Below are 23,168 nucleotides of genomic sequence, written 5' to 3' on the forward strand. Positions count from 1 at the left end.
AAAAATATAGCTAACACAATATTATATGAGTTTCGGGGATATACCATAGTTGTTCAACATTTTTATACCTAAAGAAGTGATCACCATAATAAGTCTAGCAACCATCTGACACCATACTATGCTATTACAATATTATTGGCTATATTTCCTATGATGTATGTCATATCCCCATGACTTATTTTATACCTGGAAATTTGGACCACTTATACCCCTTCACCCACCCTCCTTTTAATTTTTCAATTACTGTTGATATTCAGTATTATTTTACATTAATTTCAGGGGTCCAGCATTGTGGTTAGACATTTATATAATTTAAGAAGTGATTCCCCCGACTAGTTTAGTATCCACCTAGCATTATGCATAGTTATTGCCATACCGTTGACTGCATTCCCTATGTTTTACTTTACATCCCCATGACTATTTTGTAACTACCAGTTTGCACTTCTTAATCTCTTCACCTTTTTCACCCTACCCCCTAACCCCCGCCCAACTATCACCTCAACAAATCTAGTACCCATCTGACACCATACGTAGTTATTACAATATTCTTGACTATATTTCTTAAGCTATACCCTACATCCCCATGTCTACTTTGTAACAACCAGTTTGTGCTTCTTAATCCCTTACCCCTTTTCACCCATACTCCCAAACCCCCTCCCACCTGGCAACCATTAAAATATTCTCTGTATCTATGAGTTTGTTAGATGCCACATACAAGTGAAATCACATTGCATCTGTCTTTCTCTGTCTGACATAGTCCACTCAGCACAATACCCTCCAGGTCCACCCATGCCACCACAGATGGCAAGAACCCATTCCTCTCCATGGCTGAGATATAGTCTATTGTATATATGTACCACCTCCTCTTTATCTATTTTTCCATCGATAGACACCCAAACTGCCTCCACATCTTGGCCATTGTAAACAGTGCTGGAGTGAACATACGAATACACACATCCCCTTGAAGTAGTGTTTTGGGTTTCTTCAGAAAAATACCCAGAAGTGGGATTACTGGGTCCTTTGTTGTTCTAGCCTTTGATTTAAAGTCAATTTTGTCTGGTACAGTTTTGCTACCCCAGCTTCTTTTTCCCCCTATTTTCATGAAATATCTTTTTTTCATATCTTTACTTTCCATCTGTGGATGTGTCTTTCAATCTGAAGTGATTCTCTTGTAGGCAGGTAGCATATGTAAAGCTTTTGTTTTCTTATCCGTTCAGCCCTCTGTTATTTGATTAGAGCGTTTAATCCATTTACGTTGAAAGTAATTGTTGATAGGTATGTAGCTATTGCCATTTTATTTATAATTTTGATCTCTCCCCTCCCTCCATCTTAAAAAAGTCCCTGTAACATTCCTTGTAATACTGGTTTGGGGGTGATGAACTCCTTTAGCTTTTTCTTGTCTGGGAAGCTCTTTATGTGTTCTTTGATTTTAAATGATAGCCTTTCTGGGTAGAGTAATCTTGGTTGTACTTTTCATCACATTTAATATTTTGTGCCAATCCCTTCTGGCCTGCAAAGTTTATGTTGAGAAATCAGCTGACAATCTTATGAGAGCTCCCTTATAAGTTACTAGTTGCCTTTTTTTGTTGCTTTTAGGATTCTCTCTTTGTCTTTAACTTTTGCCATTTTAATTATAATGTGTCTTGGTGTGGGCCTGTTTGGGTTCATCCTTTTTGGTACTCTGTGCTTCCTGAGCTTGTATGTCTCTTTCCTTTTCCAGGTTAGGCAAGTTTTCAGTCATTATTTCTTCCAGTAGATTCTCAGTCCCTTGTTTCTTCTCCTTCTGGTACCCCTATGATGCACATGTTGTTATGCTTCATGTTATCTCAGAGGTCTCTTAAACTATCCTCAGTTTTGGGATTCTTTTTTTTTTCCTTTTTGCTGTTCTGATTTGGTGTTTTCTGTTAGCCCGTCCTCCAAATCACTGATTTGATCAACTGCTTCATCTAGTCTGCTGGTGATCCCAATTAGTGCATGTTGTATTTCAGTTATTGTATCCTTCACTTCTGACTAGTTCATTTTTATGGTTTCTATGTCCTTTTTTATGCTCGCTATCTCTTTGTTGATGTTCTCACTAAGTTCCTTGAGCATCCTTATAACCAGTGTTTTGAACTCTGTCTTTGGTAGGTTGCTTGCCTCCATTTCATTTAGTTCTTTATCTGGGGTTTTCTCCTGTTCTTTTATTTGGAGTGTATTTCTTTGTTTCCTCATGTTGGCTGCCATCCTGTGTTTGTTTCTACATATGAGGTATATTTGCTATATCTCCCAGTCTTGGCCAGGTGGCCTTATGTAGTCAGTGTCCTGTGGGACCCTGGCACAGTCTCTCTGGTCACCTGCTCCAGGTGGTCCAGGAGTGTCCCTTGTGTGTGCTCTCCTGTTATAGTGGAGCCTTGGTTGGTATTGGCACATCAGCAAGTGGGATTGACCCTCAGGCTGATTGGCTGTGGGGTTTGGCCACATCTACAGCTTGTGGGCTGCTGTGTGGGAGCTTACCCCACTGAATGGGATTCAAACCAGCAGGCTCTGGTGCATGTTGAGACCGCCCTTTGTGTGTGCTGCCTGTGGGCTAACTGGATGATGCTCTGCTGTGGTCTGAAGCCAGCCTGCGGGTATATTGGTCCTGGGGCTTCTTGAGAGGGGCTCCAGGGCAGTCCCAGGTCAGCCACTGCCTGGTAGGAGCTACGGAATGATCTGCAGTTTTTTGCTGCTTGTGCTAACCCTGGAGGCACGTGGGAGAGGCCACACTGCAAACCAGCAATGGCTGCCACCAGTACTGGGCCTGGGGTAGCTCCGCAAAAAGCCAGGACACCCTGAGGCCTGCTGCTACCTGTGGCTACCTTAAAGTTCAGCCACTGATAAAGCCTCATTCGGTACGCAAGTTGGGTGAGGCCGGGTCTCACAGAGTCACTACAGTGGAAATTGTTGTGGTCACCAGGTTATGTAGACTCTGGTTTGGTACCAGTGCTGAGCTTGAAGCTACGCAGCAAAAGTCTCAGAACACGCTGAGGCCGGCTGTTGCCTGCCTGGTGCCTGTGGACTCGGATAGTTTTCCAAGAAAGAGTGCAATGTGGGCGGGGCTGGCTGCTCGTGGAGAAAGTGCCTCTGGAGTTGGGGGAGTTGGATGGGGCAGGGTCCTAGAGAGTCAGCAGGGTGGAGCCCCTGAGCTCACCAGACAATTCAGATTCAGATTTAGCCGTAAACGTAGGGTGAGGGCTTAACATGTTAAAGATGGTGGCCGCCTGCCAGCTGCACAGGAGGAATACCTATCACGGGGAAAATGGCGACTGTCCTCCAGTCCTGGCTTTGAAGCCACACACCTCAGTCTGCTCCCCATATGCCTCTGACGTCCCCTGGGTCACCTTCCCTTCACCGGAGCCCAAGGTGAGTGTGAGTGAATGAGTCTGTGCGCAGGCCCTTTAAGAGGTCCTTTGGGTTTCCTGCAGCCTTCCGTCCCACCTGGATGTTGGAATCCCCACTATTTTTCACAGGCAGATGTTGTGGGGGCTCCTCTTCCCAGCACCAGTGCTCCGGGCTGGGGAGCCTGGTGTGGGGGTGGGGTCCTTCACTTCTCTGGGGGGAACCTCTGTGGCCAAATTATCCCTCCCAATTTTTATCTGCCACACTGAGGTTTGGGACCAGCCCATTTTGTGTCTTTGCCCCTTCTGCCAGTCTCGTCGTGGCTTCCTTATATCTGTAGTTACAGAACTTCTGTTCAGCCAGACTTAAGGTGGTTCTCCAGGATGATTGTTCTATAATTTAGTTGTAATTTTAATGTGTTCATGGAAGGAAGCAGGCACAGTGTTTATCTATGATGACATCTTGGGTCTCCTCCCTGAATAAAAACTCTTATTTTATTGTTATTTTTGTTAATCGCGTACTGTGCCTAATTTATAAATTAACTTTATCATAGATATGTATGTATAGGAAAAAGCATAGTATATGTAGGAGTCTGTGCTCTCCACAGTTTCCGGCATCCACTGGAGGTCTAGGGATGTAAGGGGGAACTCCTATTGTAATTGGTTAGAATGCGGGCCAGGCATTTTTAAAAAATTGTTTTAATTGATTCAATCAAGGATACTATATTACATTCAGTTGTGATGTCTCCTTAGTCTCCTCTGCTCTGTGACAGTTCCTGAGACTTCCGTTGTTTTTCATGACCTTGAAAGACCCTGACCTTGAAAGACCATGACCTTTGGAAGAGTACTGGTCAGGTATTTTGTAGAATGTCTCTCAATTTTTGATTGTCTGTTGTTTTCTTGTGATTACACTGGGATTATGGGTTTGGGGAAGAATACCACAGAGGTGAAGCAGTCCTCAGGTTATATCATATTTGGGACCACATGATATCGACATGACTTTTGTTTCTTAAAGCTCCCAGCAGGGTTGGGATCCTTGCTTCAGGCTCACGTACTTTCCCATTGTCTTCTGGAGAAGGGAGAAAGGCAACTTGTGTGCTCGTCTAGGCATAGCCTCTTTGTCAAATAGCCTGGCTGTTTCCAAATTAAAAGACTCCCAGGAAACTACAAAGTACAGATATACCAATGCAAGATAATAAAAATGGCCATATAGTTTCCAGGTTTACATTTGCCACAGATGAATGTTTTAAGGACACACATGCAAAAGTAATGACAAATGGATGTAACATCAGAAATGTGAACATTGAGCCCCATCCCCCCAAAGATAGGCCTGGCACTAGGGATTTATTTTCCAGGTGTATTTGCAATTCTAGAAACAGAAATCACCAGTGGGGTGTTGGCAGGGAGCCTTCTGGTCGGTCACTGCTGAGCAGTGGGCTTGGTGCCCTTTGCATTAGCCTGATCTGGCAGCCTCCTCCTAGCGCCCAAAGGAGGCAAGGCAGTCTCACTAGGGCTGGTGGTCAACCGTTTCAGACCATGATCCCAGTGACAAATGATGGAAGTGGTTGCTGGCCTTTCTCTAGGTGGGTAATAATGGAGAGGGAAGGCTGAGGGGTGGAGTGCCAGCAGCACGGACTTTCCTCTTCCCAAGGCTAACATTGGGTGGGACTTGAAGTCCTTCCAGGCTCCCAGCCTGGTGAACTGGGGATAGAGATCAGAGGCTCTGGCTATTTTCTGCCTTCTTGGAGCTTCTAGGGCTATGAAGTTGGTGGAGGGTCTCCTTCCTGGCCCCTGTGGTCTTGCTCCTTTTTGTACCAAATGTAAGCATACGCACATCAGAGTATCTGTAAACACTGAGGCAGGCAGTATAGGGTAGTATTTAAGGGCCTGGGCTCTAGAGTTGGCCTGAGTTCAAATACTGTTGCCCTCAGGGTTCTGTGTGATCTTGGGCAAGTAACCCAATCTCTCTAGGCCTCAATTCCTCAATTTGAAAAGTGGGATCAAAGTACCTTCTTCATAGGGTCATTGGGAGGCTTAAGTTAGATAATAAGTGCAATGTACTTACAGAAGAGCTTAGAGAAGAGAAACCATGGTAAGTGCTCAGTAAATGTTTAATTTTTTCATTAGCCCCCAGGGCCGACACTATTCCCAACCCCCTTAACTCTTGCCTGGCCTCTACTTGAGAGACTGAAAAAGTGAGAACTTGCTTTCCCAGCCTCCCTTGCCGCTAGGGGTGGCATATGGCATGAGGTGAAGGAGAATCTTATGGAGGACTTCTGGAAAGTTTTTCTTTAGAAATTGATAAGGATGTAGTTTGTTACTGTTGCCCCTTCCTTTTCCTCCTAGCAGAGGAGGCTGGTGGTTTTGGATGTGTGGAGCTATAGTAGCCATTTTGTCATCTGGAGGCAATAAGTACAACGTAATATTTTATTTGGGCATCTAGCATTCCTGCTGGTTGCTGGACAACCCCCTTCCCAGGCGTTTATGGCTGTCAGAACGAATGACACAAACATCAATGGCTGTGAAATAAAGTGTATTACTCATTAGTAACCAGCAAAAGGGTTCCTCAGGGAGAAGGGCTCAGGTTTGGTCTGGAGTGAAAATGAATGAGGTGTGAGGTGGGAGTGGTGGTTCTGTTTTTTATTATGCTTGGGGGTTGGGACTAGGATGAGGGCTCCCAGATGTGGGCCAGGATTTACATGGAGCACTTGTGCCTTCTTATCAGCTTGCCCAGGCATGGGGCAAAAGGGGAAGGAGAGGGGTGGGGCGTGAAAGCTGTCAGCCGTCAACATCAAAAATGGGGTCCCATGAAAATCCAACAGGTTGAAGATAGCTCCCCAGAAAAATGGAGGGAGCCTGGGAATGAGCCTCCTGCTGAGTGTGGCCATGGGCTGTTTGCAAGAGATGCCATGACAAAGATTTGCTGAAGCAGGGAATGTGAATAGGGTGCTTGCAGAGCATGGGAGGATCTCTTCTGAGTGTTCTTTAACCAGATGCTCCCTTGGCGGGGGTGGTCAGGAGCCATGTCAGTTACAGTGACCTTGACCCCTGAGTGGCGTAAAACAACACAAATTTGTTATTTTACAGTTCTGGAGGTCAGAAGTCAAAAAATCAAGGTATCAGCCAGGCTGCATTCCTTCTGGAAGCTCTAGAGGAGAATCTATTTTCTTACCTTCTTGTTTCTAGAGACTGTTTGCATTTCTTGGCTTGTGGCTGCATCACTCCAACCTCTGCTTCTTTTGTCACATTATCTCTCGCTCTGACCTTCCTGCCTGCCTGATATCAGCACCTTGTGATTACTTTGGGCTCACCTGGATAATCTAGGAAAATCTCTGCTGATAAAGAGCCTTGACTTAATCAATCACTCCTGCAAAGTCCTTTGACCGTGTAAGATAACATTTACAGGTTCCAGCAATTAGGAAGTAGACGTCTTTGAGGGTGAGGGGAGCATTATTCCACCTCCAACACCACTGACCCCTGTGGTAGGCTGGGGAATGCTAGGTAGCATTTGTTCTGAGTAGCAGAATTCGTTATTAATACCGTGTTTTCCCAAAAATAAGACCTAACAGAAAATAAGCGGTAGCATGATTTTTCAGGATGCTCGTAATATAAAATAAGGCCTCATGCATCTTTTGGAGCAAAAATTAATACAAGACCCGGTCTTATTTTAGGGGAAATACGGTAGGGCTTATTTTTATATTACGAGCATCCTGAAAAATGCTAGGGCTTATTTTGCGCTTAGATCTTATTTTGGGGGAAACACGGTAAATGATAAAATAATAGTATTAATAATAATACTGAGCTAGCCTCTTTGCGTGGATTCAGTCTCTCTGAATTCATGTATGACAGCCCTATGAGGTCTATGGAATGCTATTATTGCTCTTGTACATTTGAGTAAACTGAGGCACAGAGGACTTAGGTTGCTTGCTGGAGGCACACAGGCAGTGCATGGGGGAGGCAGGCTTTGAGCTGAGTTGGTCTGCAGTCAGAGGTTGGGCTCTCAACCCCTGACTCTTGTTTCCTTCTGCTGGAGTGGACTGCTTCCACCATGCCTCCTAGAGGGGGCACCCTCCCTGCCTGGGTCTGGAGCTGGTGGGCTCCTGCAGTGGTGGGCTTCTGTGCCTCCTACAGTGGGTGTAGCTGGGCAGGGGGAGCCCCTGAGCAGTCATCTCTCTGCGGAGGGTGAGCCTGTATGGCCCAGAGCTCACCTGGCCAGCAGGGCCTCGGACAGCAAACCCCTTAGGCAGCTCTAGGGAAGTCCTTGTAAGGGGTGTTAACATTGGCAGAGATTCCATTTTGCCCTGTGGTTAAGTAGGAATATAGAGGAGGTTCTGCTTTTTCACTTCTTCCTCACCCTCCCAAGTATGCAGGGAGAAGTGACAAGACTGTGAGGGCATTTAGAAGAGAAACTTCTAAACTTCAGGACATTTTAATGAACTAATTTGAAGTGAGATTCGACTTGTCACAGTTCGTGTCCATAATCGTCTGATGGCAGGATATGTCCAGAGTAGGCTCTGACCTTTTTCCTACCTTTGTCCTGGACAGGGTTCCCTGGGCAGAGGCCAGTGTCCCCCACACTGGGTCAGGCAGCTGGAGGGCAGGCATGTCGTCTTAGTTCTGCTGTCACTGGTCACGGTGCTTTGGTTTCTGAGCCTCTGCTTCCCCTGCTGTGAAATGGGGTGGTTGTAAATTGCCTTTTTCGGAGGGTTGTGATGAACTTGAATGGATCATGCCAGTGAAAATGACAGGAAAAGTGACACTAAAAAACTAACAGATACACAGATAGGATAGTCTGTCTACCCAGCATCCCTTGCAGCTTAAACATAACTACCCTTTCCTGCAGAGACACCCATTCCTGCCAGTGTGCTGGTCTAGGATCTTCTATAAACTGCAGGTATAGATAGATGGCCAGCTCTTTGGCTGCAGAGATTGGTTCTGGTAGGGGCTCATGACCCCAAGGACCTTCCTGCAACTTTCAGCTGGAGCGATGGAGAATGACTACCTTTCCACTTGTTGCTAAGCTGCAGTGACTATCTTGCCTGCCTCATCCTTTGAACCCCTAGATCCCGCCATTCTTGCAGGCCAGCTACACCCTTGAGTTTTAAACATAGTTTAATGTATTTTAATAGCAAATTTACAGGAACAGCACAGAAGACAGACAACATTGATAACATGTATTTGCATGTGAGACAACTCAGAAAAGTGTAGTGAATGGGTGGATTTTATGGTAAAAATGCTACAAACACCATGTCGTTGACCTCAGTAAGAAATGTACTGGTTTTTAAGAAAATCCAAATGCTGGCATTGTCCATAAAAATGCAGCAGGTTTATTTATAATTGTTATAAAGTTGAACTGCTGAAACTTGTTCACTGAAACATTTTGACTTGTATTGATGTTTTATGTCCCTGAATTTATATTAAAAATTCACACACAAATGAAAATGGAAAAACTGCCAATACCTAATTTCTGTCCCCTGTTTTTCCACTTGCAATCATATATTTAAGTACCTTTTGAATCTATAGAAAAAAAGTATCTGATGTTCAGAACTACCAATAACAGGAAGAAGAGAAAAATTTTTTTTTAAAGAATGAAGTGTTTCCCATCATAGTAGATTCTTAAGCACGTTCTCCACGTATACGACGTGTCAGCTGGATGTCTTTTTGCATATCTGTTACATATTTGACATGGAGAACACACAGGTTGGTGTCTTCAAAAAGGCCAACCAAACAGGCCTCCTACAAAGCACCAAAAGCTGCCTTTTGGAAGCGCAGGTCTGGTTTGAAGTCCTGGGCAATTTCTTGCACCAGATGCTGGAAGGGAAGCTTGCGAATCAGAAGTTTAGTGGATTTCTGGTCATATCTAATTTCACAGAGTGCTTGGATCCAGGCCTGTAACATGAGGTTTCTTCACCCCCCCAAAGCAGAGGGCACACTCTCATGAGCGGCTTTTGCAGCCAGTTGCTTCCTCGGTGTTTTACCACCTGCCCATTTGCCAGCAGTCAGCTTGGTACCAGCCATGGTATAGAGGATCCACTTTATCCCCCTTCTCCTTCCGCTGGAGCCTGGTGAGCTAGAGACGCCCTTGGCATTAGAGAGCTACGGCGGTGCCCCATCCTTGATTTTTTAATTACACGAGCCAAGAAATCTGCCTCCCCCCTTTTTTGTGTGGTTAGTTTAAATTTGGTATCTAATTTTTAACCAAAAGAGTCATAATCATTGCAGCTATTATCTTTAAGGGCCCCGGACCCATGTTTGGAGAATGTGGAAGGCCTAGAGGAAGTCGAGGAGAATAATAGGGAAATCTACAGGGATAGAAAATAAAGAGACCATTATAGACTGGGCACTCTCCAGAGAGCTGCACAAGAGCAAACAATGTTAAATTACAGTAAGTTCTTATTGTAATTGCTGTTGTTGAGACAATGAGAATACGGACTACTGGTTGGCTTCTTTATATGGCATTGTTTTTTGTTTTTTTTTGTCAACCAACACAAAGGCTCATGCCATTCTGCCGGGAATCCAGCTGTGTGGATATGCCTTTTTATAACAGTCATGCCTGTTTCCTAATGCCCCATGGTGTTCTTAGAAACTGGCTATTTGGCTGAAATAGGCTTAATTTCTCCTATTGATTCGGCTAGTTGCTGTCCATACAGGTCACCCCCAGAGAGCTGACAGGAGCTCTTTCTTTAATCGCAGTATTAGTTTGATAGAGACAGCCCTGGGAGCATTTACGATAAAGACAGTCACACGTAGGTGTTTCGCATCAGCCTGAGAGCTGGCTGGCCAGGTCACAGAAACCATGTTTAACCAGGGACAAGCTGGAGAACTGAACTGTGTGTGGAAGCTTCTTTCTCCCTCATTTCACACGTCTGGTTGAGGGAGATGAGAGCTCACACGAGGGTTGTCACCTCTCTCTCCTTGTCTGGGCTGTGAGATTCCTAAACAGGCTGACCTTGATGTGTTGCAGTTGCAGGCCTACTTCCTCTGCATGGTCTGCTCTTGTAGTTTGCTCAGCCTCTCTCTGCTTTTCCTTATATCCACTCCCTCTGCGTTCTCCATTCGTGACAGCACTCAAGTCCTGCCTTTTATAGGGGGCCTCCCGAGACCACTCTGCCCTGTTGACCTGCCTCCTCCTCCTCCCTGTTCTCCTGATACTTCTCTGTACTCCCACCACCCTCACTCATTTGCCCGGTGCTGTCCTCAGCGGGCAAGGAACACTTCTTTGTCGCTTGTCCGCTCGTGGACACCAGCACAGTGGGGGCCATCGTAGGCCTTTCATCAGTCACTGTGTGGCCACCTACACACGCCTCAATTCATGCCTGTAGCATGCATGCTCTCAATGCCCACATTGGAAGCAGAGTGGAGGGACAAGAGGAATTGCACATGATTCCTGCCTATAAGGAACTGTGGTCTCTCTGACAAAAGAAGCTGGCTTTAGGCAGGGAGCGAGGCTCTGGCTGCTGGAGGCAGTGGGGAGCTGGGAGTCTGTGGTCTGGGAGGAGAGAAAGAGATTTAAGCAACTCTTGGGGACCTGTTAGCAACTCCACCTGGAAGCAAGATTTGATGAGATTATCTTTATGTTTCTCTTTTGGGCCAGTATTTCCCAGAGTTTCATTTTGACCAAGGAACCTGCATTCACTGTCTTGGTGGATGGTGCTGCCAGGTCTAAAAGCGAGGAGTCAACCTTCCTCCTCCTTGACCTTCAGAGCACTCCTCCATAGACTCGACGTCCCTGTCTGTCTTGGATTCACCAACTCTCCTTTACCTCTCTGCCTCCACCATCCTGGTTCAGATCTCGTCTCCTCACTCTGCCTTGCCTTCCGTCTTGTCCCACCAAACTAGCTCTGTTTGGGTTCACCTAACGCTGAATTGCCTAGTTACATTGTCAAAAACCCTTTTGCCTAAGAATCAAGTCTCCCAAAGAACAGTTTATCTCAAGTGAGGTACTCTTGAATGTTTTCAGATCCCTTTGACCTTCCTATTACTTATTGCCTTTCTTTTTTTCATTTTAAAGATTTTTGAAACAAATTCATGCAAGAGCATTTGACTTAATTTTGTATTTCTAATAAGCATTTATTGAACAGGCAGCTTTTTACAATGATTACTTTGTATTCTCTATAGGTGTCTTTTTCTAGGTATCCTACTTTCATTAAATTTAAAGATAACCAATATTTAGCCATTTTATCTAAAAGGCGCTTTCCTCAAAATATAGCTGTCCTAGCAAGAAATATTCAAGGCCCTAATTACAATCAATTGTTATATACTGTGTCATCTTGATCCCTTAACTAAGGATACGTACATTTAAGGTGGAAAATGGTGGGTATTAATGTTGGGTTTTGTGTGATGTATATATTATTTTGTGAGTTAGGAACCTTGATAAAAAGATGGTTTTTTATGTGCAGTGTGACTAGTATATAACTAGTATATAACATATGTTCAACTCCTGTACTAAGTGTGATTCTGACACAATGTACCTAGTACGACCACTTGTAGCAAAGCAATTTATCTCATGATTGATGTGTCAACCATTAGGAAGGAGACCTTTGCCTCAAATTTTTAAACAAGTAAACCAGTGGAATGAAATAGACCGTCATGGGCAAAACTGATGAGCTTTTGACCTAGAAAAGTAGATTGGATTTGTCGAGGGTTCTAAAACAGATATGGCAAATAGCTGGCATGGGGTTGCCACCCTCTACCATGGCCAATGAAAACTCTATAAACTGATCACTGCGTCCTTTTAGGTTGAGCTGGGATATGGCTCCAGAATCCTTCTTAACACAGCACACTAGTCAACCACTACTGATTGAGCAGTGTTGGCATGTCATGCCCAACTGCTGTTTTTGCTCTCAAAATTGGATCCTTTCTTTACCTGGGATAGTTTCAGGGCTCTCGTTAATGAATACAGAAGGAGGAGCAAGTTAAGTTCTGCACAATGACAGAACTTTCCTACCTTTCTGGTGATGAGACATCTTGGGATTCCTTGGGTAGATGAATTTAAAAGCATTGCCATTTCATTCCCTACCTTAGAGGACTTCATGGACACTTATGGCCACGGTTTCTTTTGCAGGGAGTTTGAACTTCTGGGTGTGGGGCCCCATCCTGAGTCTGTGTATTGGAATTCTAGGTAAGAGCAAGATCTCCTCCAAGAATGCTCAGGGTGGAGCTAGGAGGGCTCCTGGAATGGGAGCTCAGAGACCTGTGGATGCTGACCAGGCAGATCTCTTCCTCCCCACCCTCTGATTTCTCACCTGCAAAGTAAGAAGATTGGGTTAAATCAGAGTTCTCAGTGGGGTGCTACTACCACCAGGCACTTCCTGGAAATGTGTGGAGACATTTTTGGTTATCAGGATGACTGGGGGATTGCTACTGGCATGGAATGGGTGGAGCCAGCAGTGCTAGATGTCTTCCTATGGGCAGCACTGCTTCACTCAACAAAGAATTTTCTCGTGACCTGTGTGACTTCCAAATGCCCTACAGGATATTCGTGTAGTGAAAATCCTTATTATAATGAACTGAATCTTCAACCTAATTCTGTTTTACATATAAAAGCAAAGCAATATTTTTTGCATGGTTTTATTTTCCCATTGAATTTTCCCAGAATGCATCCCCATGAGAGCTGAGGGATAGTTTGTTTCTTTAGCAATTAGTGTTCACCATTTTGGAAAAGCACAGAACCAATGGCAATGCAGAGTCTGCATTTGAATGGCCAGTGCAACCCACTTGTATCAATGTGCCTTTTAAGAAGTAAATTATGTAGGTAGATTATAGTTTCTATGGATTTCATTTCAGGACGGTAAGGGGCAATACAAAATGTTATTGTAAAAGGGCATGTTAGGTCTGATTGGGCTAAAAGCCACTGGTGCAAAGGTTCCCCAAAGATTGCTTTTTAGCTCTAACACCCTCTGAGTCTGTGAGGGTAGAAAAGAGATTCACATGACATGAAGAATGGAAAACCTGAGCAATAGAAATGGGTGAAAACAAGTCAATGTCCCCAGATTGAGCAGAGTCCATGGCTGAGCATGTCCACTGCTGCATGACCCTGGTATTGTACTGAAGTCTTTGATTTTGGACTCTGTGTCTAGATAAGATTCAGGATTAGAATCCCCTAATTAGGCATCCGGGTGAATCTTTTACTGTTGGGAGGGGATCCAACTCAATGTGCGCCTATTGTACATGGAAGCTTTACTCATGGCTCCTTTCCTTCTATCCTCCCTCCTGCCGTGTTTCTGTGATGTCGTTTTGGTAGAATTAAACTTGAACAGCCCCAAATTATATAATTAATTACATTCAGCTTCCGTTATAATCACTAATTGATCCGAGCCTGCTAGCACAACACTTTCATTATTTGGCACACAATTATTGAGCGCCTACTTTGTGCTGGGAATAAAGTAGGAAATGGTCAATTTCTCCTAAGGAGGGAAGATGGGGGTGGTGGTGGTTAGTGTTTGTAGTTGTCAAGGATTTGGTGGGGAAGTGGAGGGGGGTTAGCCCTGCTGGCCTTCTAGTTCCCCTGTGAATGACTGTATGCGAAAAATCTCCCGAGGCCACACTCTGGGATCAGGCAGGCTGGTTTTGGCACCAGATGTCACACGTTGTACTCTAGGTCTCTCTGGTTTTCTCTTTCTTTGACTGTCCAATAATAGTTTAGAAATTAATCGATACAATGAACACCTGCCATTTGAGGTGCTCTTAATCACCTCTCTGGTCTTCCCACTCCTAATTCTCTCTCAGAGCTCTTTCTTTCACTCTCTAATTGAAGGCCTTGCTACTCAAAACTGAATATGTATTCTTGTTCATTGCAGAGTCTTATTCTGCAGGTCTGGTGGGGCCTGTGATTCTGTAGTTCCAACAAGCCCCCAGGTGTCAGTGATTTTGCTGGTCTGCACCACACTTTGAGTAGCAAGGTGTTAGACCACTAGATTACCCTTCTTTCAGGTGCTGTCATTTGTTGAGGGAGAAGCCAAAGGAAAGTTATTAAACAGCTAGCCTCACTCCTGGGCAATCATGGTTATCTGGGAGCGGGACAATTCCTGTCGAATTGCATTGAGGTTGCGTCCTCCCGGACCTTCTGTGTTCTTCCAGGGGGCCGGGTGTGTATGTTTTCTTACCTCTCCTGGCAGTGGTTGTACGAAGTAGCTCACCAACTGAGTTCAGATGTGGTAACAAAGGTGGCATGTTCCTGAGGTTGGTCAGGCACTTGTTAAGGGATGTATTCATGTAATACTTCCTGTCCACCTGGGAGGAGCTGCATCCTACAGAAAAAAGGAGAGACAAAGGTAAACAAGGATACTCCCTGGGGTGGGAAAGGCAGGCATGCGAACCAAGTCATGGTACTACAATGTGATCATGGCCTGTGTGGAGCAACCTGTGCCCGCTCTGTTCCAAGGAGGCTGAGGACCAGCAGTGCCCTGGTGTCAGGGTGATTATACGTCTAGTGTACCAGGGATGTGGGCAGGCTGGTCCACTTGGGAGCCGAATCAGAGGGCGCTCTGGGAACCAGCAGCCATAATGGAAAGGACCCTCCTCCCAGAGTTCTTCCTCCTCAGTCTCCTTCCCCATCTGCCTCTGTTTTCCTCCTTGTCCGCTGCCCCTCTTCAGCTGCCAGTAACACCAAATCTAGCTGCTGGGCAATCAAAAATGAAAGAGATGTTGGCTATCGGGCTGTTTGTCAAAGAGGAAAGAGGAAGAGCTGTAATCAGGTCTACTATCATCGCAGTGGGTCTGATGACAGCTCATCAGACTGAGAATCCTGGAGTGGGACCCCCCCTTTTCCTCCTCACCTCTCCCTTCCTGCTCCTACTTTGCAGCACAAATAGAGCACTTTTCAGGGGATGTACATCTCAGCCTCCATCTGCCCCTCCCTGCCTGGGATCCCTTCATGGTGCTCCAGAGTCATATGTATTCTCTCACAGGGGAAGCTGGGTCAGGAAGGCCACTGTACCTCCCCATGTCAGAGTTGAGCCCATTTTGGCCAGGAGGGAAAGATTTTATCACAGTCATTTCTGCCTTCTCTCTTGAGTTGTGAAGGTTTTCATGGGGCCAAGGTTTCCAGAGGGCCCGTCTAGCCTTGACTGCTGTCGGGCCATGCAGGCCTCCACTGGGCTGGACTGGTCCTCGGTCAGGCTGAGCCACTACTTCCCTTTCCTGGAGACATTTACCTTTTGACCTTCTAACACTGTGTTTGCCTGTGTGATGATGCTCATTCTTTGCTGCTTCTACCCCGTCAGAGAGGGGAGCTCTGCCACGACGTCTGTGCGTAGCCATCACAGGAATGCTGTACCTGAACGGTGCTGGGACAGGGGAAGCTCTAGAGACCATTTCTTCCCTGGGCACTTGCCTCCAGTCCAGACGCAGCTCTACCTAGGAAGTGGTCACAGGTGCCACATCCCTCTGGACTCCTGTGACTTCAAATAGGTGTAAGGAAGGGGGTGTAGGGCTCCTTCTTTGGGTCCAGTAATGTTTCAGCTTTCATAATTTCCCCCTGACTCTCTCGCCTCCTACCAGCCTGGACATTGTTTTTGGTTGTTTTAGTTGGGGCTGGGTTGGCAGAAGTGGTCGAGGGCTCAGGGAGAGGAGGGACTCTTGCTCTTCTTCCTAATGTTTCTTCCCAAATCCTTTGCTTAAAGTTTTGAGTCAATTCCATTCCCTGAAGGAAGATCCAAATAGTTACCTTTTTGAAACCAGAAGCCAGTAAGTAGGTGCTTAGTCAATAATGGTTGAATGAATAATAGTCTATATTTTCAATTATAGCCCCCAAATAATGGAGCCATATTTTAAATCTCTTTCTTGTACACACACACACACACACACACACACACACAGAGGCACACCACGTTTTTTTTTTTTTAATATTTCAGATATTTTTATTTCTTCAATTGTATTATTTATTAGGAGTGACTGAAATAAAAATATCATTGAGTCCCATCATTATCATGATCATCATGGAAATGGCTTTAGGAGAAAACTGGTCAGATAAATATTATTGCTTCCCATTTTCAACTGGTAAAATACTTGCCATTGATAAATAGACAGTCAACAGTCTGTCAAGAATGCTCAAGGTACGTTCCATAATACAACATGCCTGCTCACAGGGGGCGGGGGACTAGGGAATAACTTATGCGAACATCTTGATTTCATCATACAAGACAAGCACAAAAGCACCACCCACGCCTCTGAGAACATTGGACCATGCACCCTTGAGAAAAGCTTTGCCTCCTTCCTCACGGGAAACCCTCCTCCAGCAGTCAAGGGTGCCTGTGTACATGGTATCAGTTCCTCTGCGCCCCGACTGCGTCATCATGCAGCGGCGCACAGTGTCAAATGGACAGGAAGTCAAACCAGGCCCTGCTGTGATGGACTGTGCAATCATCCAGTGAGGAAGATGGGCATATTCTTGGGATCTGGAAGCATTCCCTTTGCAGGGTCATAGACACCAAAGTAGGCAGCTCGGTAGGTGATTATACCCTGCCCAGACGCATTGAAGCCTTGATACAGGCCTTTAATTCCACCAGATTTGTAGATCTTAGCCAGGCAGTCACCCACCGAGGCCTTTGAATTCCCTTTCAGCTCCAGCTTGGCCCACATCCGCTGCTAGATGGGTATGGGCAAAATCAAGAGGGTGCACAAAACACAAGGAGGTGGCCCCAGCAGCACCACCTGATGCCAATTTCCCAGCAAAGTGGTGCCCGAACTGGGTTCTCTTGTCAACACCACCCAGGAAGATCTGCTTGTATTTATCTTTGAAGGCAAAGTTGAGAGCCTGGGTGGGGTATATGATGACATTGGCCAGGTTACCAAGCCAGAAGGACAGGACTCCCTGCTCCGTGGGGATACGAACCACACCGTCTATAATGCCCTTGTATTGCTTATCTGCGGTGATTTGCTTGCTGGCATGCTGTACTTGCAGCAGCAGTTTGACCCGTTCGATGGGCGCTACCGCCGTCTTGGAGATGGCTGCGGCCACCCCACCTGCCAGGAAGTCCTTGGCGAAGGACACAGCGGCGTCTGTCATATTGTAAGGGAAGAAGAGACAAGAGTCTTTCAGTCGAAAGACTGAGCCAGGAACCACTGGGACTCCGGGCTGTGGGGCGGAGCGAAGCAAGTGCCACACCACATTTTTAAGCAGAATTCAGCGACTTTAAGGAGACATAAAATGTATATTCATTTTCTAATTCTGCGTAACTAATGACCACAAACTGAGTGACTTAAAGTGGCATATATTTCTCTCACTATTGGTGGGCCCGGGGTGCCCCAGCTTAGCTGGGTCCCCAGGGTCTCCCCAGGCTGCAGTCAAGGCTGAACTCTGTCAGCCTGGCTGTGTCCTTCCCTGAGGCTTGGGATCCTCTTGTCAGTTCGTTCAGTTTGTTGGCAGAATTCAGTTCCTTGAGGTTGTAGGACTGAGGCCCTCGGCTCTCGAAGGACACCCCTCTCCACAGCAGTTCACGACATGCCTGTTTGCTTTCCAAGGCCGGCAGCAGTGCACCTCGCTCACCTCAGCAGGGACCCGGTCCCTCTTTTAAGTGCTCACCTGATTCAGCCAGGCCCACTCAGGAGAATCTCTGTTTTGGTTCACTCCAAATCAGTGAGGCTGCACAATTCTTTCGTCTTTGCCTAGTGACATAACCAAATCACAGAGGGACATCCCATCATGTTCACAATGTCGCCCACATTTAAAGGGAGGGAATTATACAAGATGGGTAGAGTGTGTGTGTGTGTGGGGGGGGGTTGGGGGGTGGGCGGTGGGGGTGGGAACCTTGGGGGCCATCTTAGAATTCAGCCTGTCACAGAATGTGTTTTCCATGTGCCTATTTCAGCCCAGAAGATACTATTATTATTATTTTTTTTACAAACCCAAACACAGAATGTGTTTCTATGTCAGAGTTGCTATGAATTCAAAGAAGGTGGGACCTTACTTCAGTCAGTCCCTGACAATAGCATCATATAGTCAACGACAATCATAGTTTCTATGTGCGGGTGCGCTTCAGTACTGTGACATCCATTATTGTGTCTAATTATCACAACTACTGTGTTTCAAGTTGAGCAAATGGGAGGGAACATATCAGGGAAGGAGGCTTCGTGGAGTCTCAGCGCAGCCAGCGTGCAGGTGCGGTGGAGCGGGCTCCTGGCCCCGCCTCCTCGAATGTCCCTGCCCTGCTGCGTGTCTGGAATAGACATCTGAGCAACGACACTGACACAGGGACTTCTGGCTGACACCTGCAAAGATGGGCTCTGAGGCACAGGGGACCTGGAGGTCAGTCAGACGAGGCTCATCACTGCCTCCCTCCCCTTTTTATGCCACCGACTTCCCTCAAACCAAGGCTGGGCTTCTAACCTACACTGACCTCTCGTGACCCCACCCCAATGGTCTTTCCTGCTTTCTGCTTTGCAGAGAACAACCGCAGCACTGAGACTGCTCAGCAGAGGTCTCAAACTCCAGGCTAGCTTATAGGCAGGTATCATTTCTGAGTCACACTGCCAAGGGAATTTATATTCATACACACAGTGTTTGCATATTAAGCCAGTAGAAATACGTTTTTTGCTTCTGTAAAGAGATATATAAGCTTTCTTATGTTTTCCCCTAGAAGCATGCAGCTCTGTCCTTTATTTCTTCTGAGTATACAGAACTAGGCAGCCCTTTTTCCACTCAGAAACTCATTACACGTGGTATGGATGGAAATTAACACCACCCTTTACCCCATCCCCATAAGCACAGGAGTGGGAACACAACTCAGGCCTTATCAGTCAGATCATCTGGTTCCTCTGGCCCCAGCCATTGGGTAAGTGATGGTTGCATGAGCTGTGTTGAACCAATCAGAGAGACCCCTGAGACTTTCCTCCTCCCAATTTGTGGGAAGACGACCTCTTCCTCTGAGGCTAAGCTGGATTCTGTCTGTTGGCATCTATCCTTACCCCTAAAGAAAGCTTGTATGAGATATGGAAATACAAGCAGAGTCCTACTGCTATTACGGTAGTTGAGCACCTGGATCCCACAATGCCTGAAGACTACATACTGTTGTACTTTGGGGTTATATATACCGATAAGTCCCTCCGCCCTTCCTTAAGTTGGGATCAGCTGGGATTCTGTGACTTGTGAAAAGCCTTTATACAAGAATCAATATTCTGAAAAGTTCTACCATCTGCCAGGTACTATGCCCTTTAAATACATTATCTGATTTAATCTTTGTTGAAGGACCGTGTATGGTAGGCATGTTTACCTCAGTCTTACACACTGGGAAAGGGGGGCTCAGAACAGGTAAGCAAATTTCTCATGAGCATACAGCAAGTGGCAGAGCAGAAACCCTGTGTTTTCTGCCCTGAACTCCTGTAATACCTTCCATCTTTGCTATTTATTGGTATTTGGGTTCATACCACCTGATAGCATTTCACTTCTCCTTGACCTTGTATCTGACTAACCCATCTAAATGATACGATCCTTGGTGACAGTGGTCGTGACCTAGGCTTTGTTTGCTGACCCCCCTGCCATCACCACTACACATGCCCAAAGAACCCAGCACTGGGCGAGGCACATCCTAAGCCCTGAACAAGTCCTTGCGGAACTTATGACCTGCCCATGGCCCTTCACAAAAGGCTTGTCATAACCCCCGTCACCGAAGAGGAGACATGGGGCAGAGTGTGCAGCTGCACCTGTTGAGCTAAACATGCTCTTCTCAATGACTACAAGCAGTTCCCCCCAGGAGCTTACCCCAATGAGTCTCCATCATTAATTCATTCAATATCCATTCGTTCTTATAGTCAGCAAACATTTTCTGGACATTTATCATATGCCGAACATATTGGACGGCTGAGGATACTAAGTGAACAAGACATGGCTCCTGCCCTCAAGGATCTTATTTGTGATTGCTTTTTAATTACCCTGAAGCCAATGGCTCAAAGCTTGGCAAGTGGTTGTTAGAATTGTTGGTCATCTCATTGGATGGTTCATCACTGGGGCTCAGCCTTGTCAGATTAGGGACATCGGCCCCCACACTGGTCTTTATCAGACCTCACTTCAACAAACAGGGCTGCCACAATGCACAACTCCAGGGGGCACCATTCGCAGAGACCAATGGCATTCTTGGAAGTTGAGCAGTGAATAGCCTGGACAGCTGTACATGGCAGTCTTGATAACCCAAACAGGACCCATTAATGATATCACTTCCCACTCGTAGTCGCATTGGTGGAGCACTTTGCAGTTTATAAGGAACGTCACCTACATTTTGTCAGTTGAACTGAGAAGTTCTATTTTGGTTCCCATAATGCAGTCTCTCTCCTCTGCCCTTCACCCCATGGGATTCTCTGTTGGCTCCATGAGCTCTCGGTAGCTCCCTCTCAGATGGTGACAGCTCAGCTGAACTGGTGACAATTACCAAGTCACATTACCAGCCCTAGGCTTTCTTTCACCCTGCAGCACTTACCTGGAATTAGCAGTGGTAGCTCGGCAGAGGTGACGGTGCTGGTGATAACAAACGCACTTCTTATTTGTCTTTTCAGCCCTGAAATCCTGTCAGTGAGGAGAAGCGATAATAACATGTTATTAAGTTCTTTCTGGGTAATGTAATTCAGGAGTCAGGAGGCAGTTTGGTCATTTATGTCTTTGAAAAGCTTAGAATAATTTTCAGTGTCATTATCCCCCATTTTAAAGAGCCAGACTGCAATATATAAATCTATATCTGGCCAGTTCTGTGGGTGTACGTAGATACACATGTATTTTAGGTGCACACATGTGGATGTGTGTGCAGGCATATACGCATAAGCATACGATGTGGGCGGGTGTGTAGAAATCAGCATAAGCTTCAACTTACTTATGGATCTGTATGTATGTATACAAACTTCTCCTTTTTAGAATCATGGCTTCCACAGTCCAGGTTTTCAGGAATTCAATTTTATTCCTAGCCTCTCCCCTGATGTGTTGTGCAGTCTCCATTTTTGCTTACCATTGTAATACCAAAAAGAAGAAGAACCCTGGTGATACACACACCTCCAAGGGGTGCAGTGCCAACTTATAGGGACATTTCGGTGGCCCACTCATCTCCATAACTCCCCTTTTCCAAGTCCCTAGTTCCTAGTAACCATCTTGGAACTTTTGATTTCATCAGAAAAAGTTTGTCTGGTGGGCATCAATTATTTGTTGATTTTTCCCCCAGCGGGTCCTGGGTGTAACAGGAAAGGTACATCTGTGGTATGTACTAATCTCCCTTGTTAATGGAGGTGGTACCTTGATGATAGACTGCAATTTCCAAGATGGAAGGAACTTGTAAGATTATGTGAGCTGGCTCCCTCCTGGCACAATGAGGAAGGGCATGGTCAGAGTAGGCAGGAACTAGTCCAAGTCTCCTGGAAGTTGGTGGCAAAGCCAGGATGAGAACCCCTGCCTCCTGGCCCTCCATCCAGAGCTCTTTCTGGGAAGGTCGTTCAGTCCCCTCAGAAGGCCACTTTGCCGCCCCCCAAGTGTGCTCTTCCTATATTCCTTGGTGAGCGAGGAGATGGACACTGGAGACAGGATTCCCTATAACTTTGGTACCGTGTTAATCAGCTGTTATCAAAGCAGTGACAGCGCAGTAGTGAAAACACAGAAAGCCCAGCTTCTCACCCCTGCTTTGCCAAAGGGCCCTGGCCAAGTTCTTATACCCTCTGTACTCATTTACTTGTCTGTAAATGAAGAATAGCTATAGTATTGAATTTATAGGGTTGTTGTAAATTAATACATACAAGGGGTCTGACATATTTTACATGTTGGCTATTACTGTATTACTGTTAACACTCACTTGCCCTACAGCATTTTCATTTTGTTCTCACCAAACTCTTCATCGACAGTTTAGACATTTAACTCTTAACGCACCTTGTGTCTTTGTATTTCCCATCTATAGCTTTCCCTCCTCCCTCTGAGGTAATTTCATCCACTCCCATGGGTCCCAAATGTTCATCTCCTGGTCCCATTTACATGAATGCCCTATAAGCTATATATTAGCTATACTCATTTATTCATTATTCATATAGATATTTACTGACTGCCTTTTATATGCCAAGCACTGTTCTATTATATGCTACGCACTGTTTTATTCATCACTAGAGATTTAGCGATGAATAAAACAGCCGCAGCTCCTTATCCTCATGGACCTTACCATCCTGATGGGGAGAACAGAATCTCAATCATAAATGCTGTGACAAGAAATCAGGTAAAAGAGACAGAAGATTCTGGAGTGAGGGTAGAAGTTACTGTTTTGATAAGAAAGCTTCCTTTATGAGATGGCGTTTGAGCACCTAGGAGATGAGGGAGCCAGCAGCGTGGCTATCTAGATTATTCCAGGCAGAGGGAATAGCAAGTGCAAAAGCCCCTGTGCTTGGTGTGTCTGAGGTACAAGGAGACCTGTACAGCTGGAGTAGAATGTATGAAAGGGAAAGCACCGTGTTTCCCTGAAAATAAGACCTAGCCAGACAGTTAGCTCTAATGCGTCTTTTGGAGCAAAAATTAATATAAGACCGGGTCTTATATTATGTTACATTATACAAGACCCGGTCTTATAGTAAAATAAGACCGGGTCTTATATTAATTTTTGCTCCAAAAGACACATTAGAGCTGATTGTCCGGCTAGGTCTTATTTTGGGGGAAACACGGTAGTAGAGATAAAATCAGAGCAGTATTGGCCTGGATGGCACGTCAACAAGGGCTTTGTAGATAGACTATTATATAAGCTGGATGTTGCTTAGAGCAATATGGGAAGCCAGTGGAGTGTTTTGATTGGGGTGACTTGATATGACTTATGTTTTAATAGACTCATCCTGCCAGGCATGCTGTGAGTAGATTGCAGGGAACAA

At 45.7% G+C, this 23,168-nt stretch overlaps 1 pseudogene across 1 annotated transcript; it reads right to left on the reverse strand.

Annotated features, from left to right (window-relative positions):
- Positions 1–16,467: 16,467 nt before the first annotated feature.
- On the reverse strand, positions 16,468–17,364 carry LOC308497918 (ADP/ATP translocase 2-like; annotated as a pseudogene). The gene has a single exon. The product of its transcript is annotated as an ADP/ATP translocase 2-like (transcript).
- Positions 17,365–23,168: the final 5,804 nt, after the last annotated feature.

This window comes from Rhinolophus hipposideros, assembly GCF_964194185.1.
Source record: "Rhinolophus hipposideros genome assembly, chromosome: 5".
Classification (NCBI taxonomy): Eukaryota; Metazoa; Chordata; class Mammalia; order Chiroptera; family Rhinolophidae; genus Rhinolophus; species Rhinolophus hipposideros.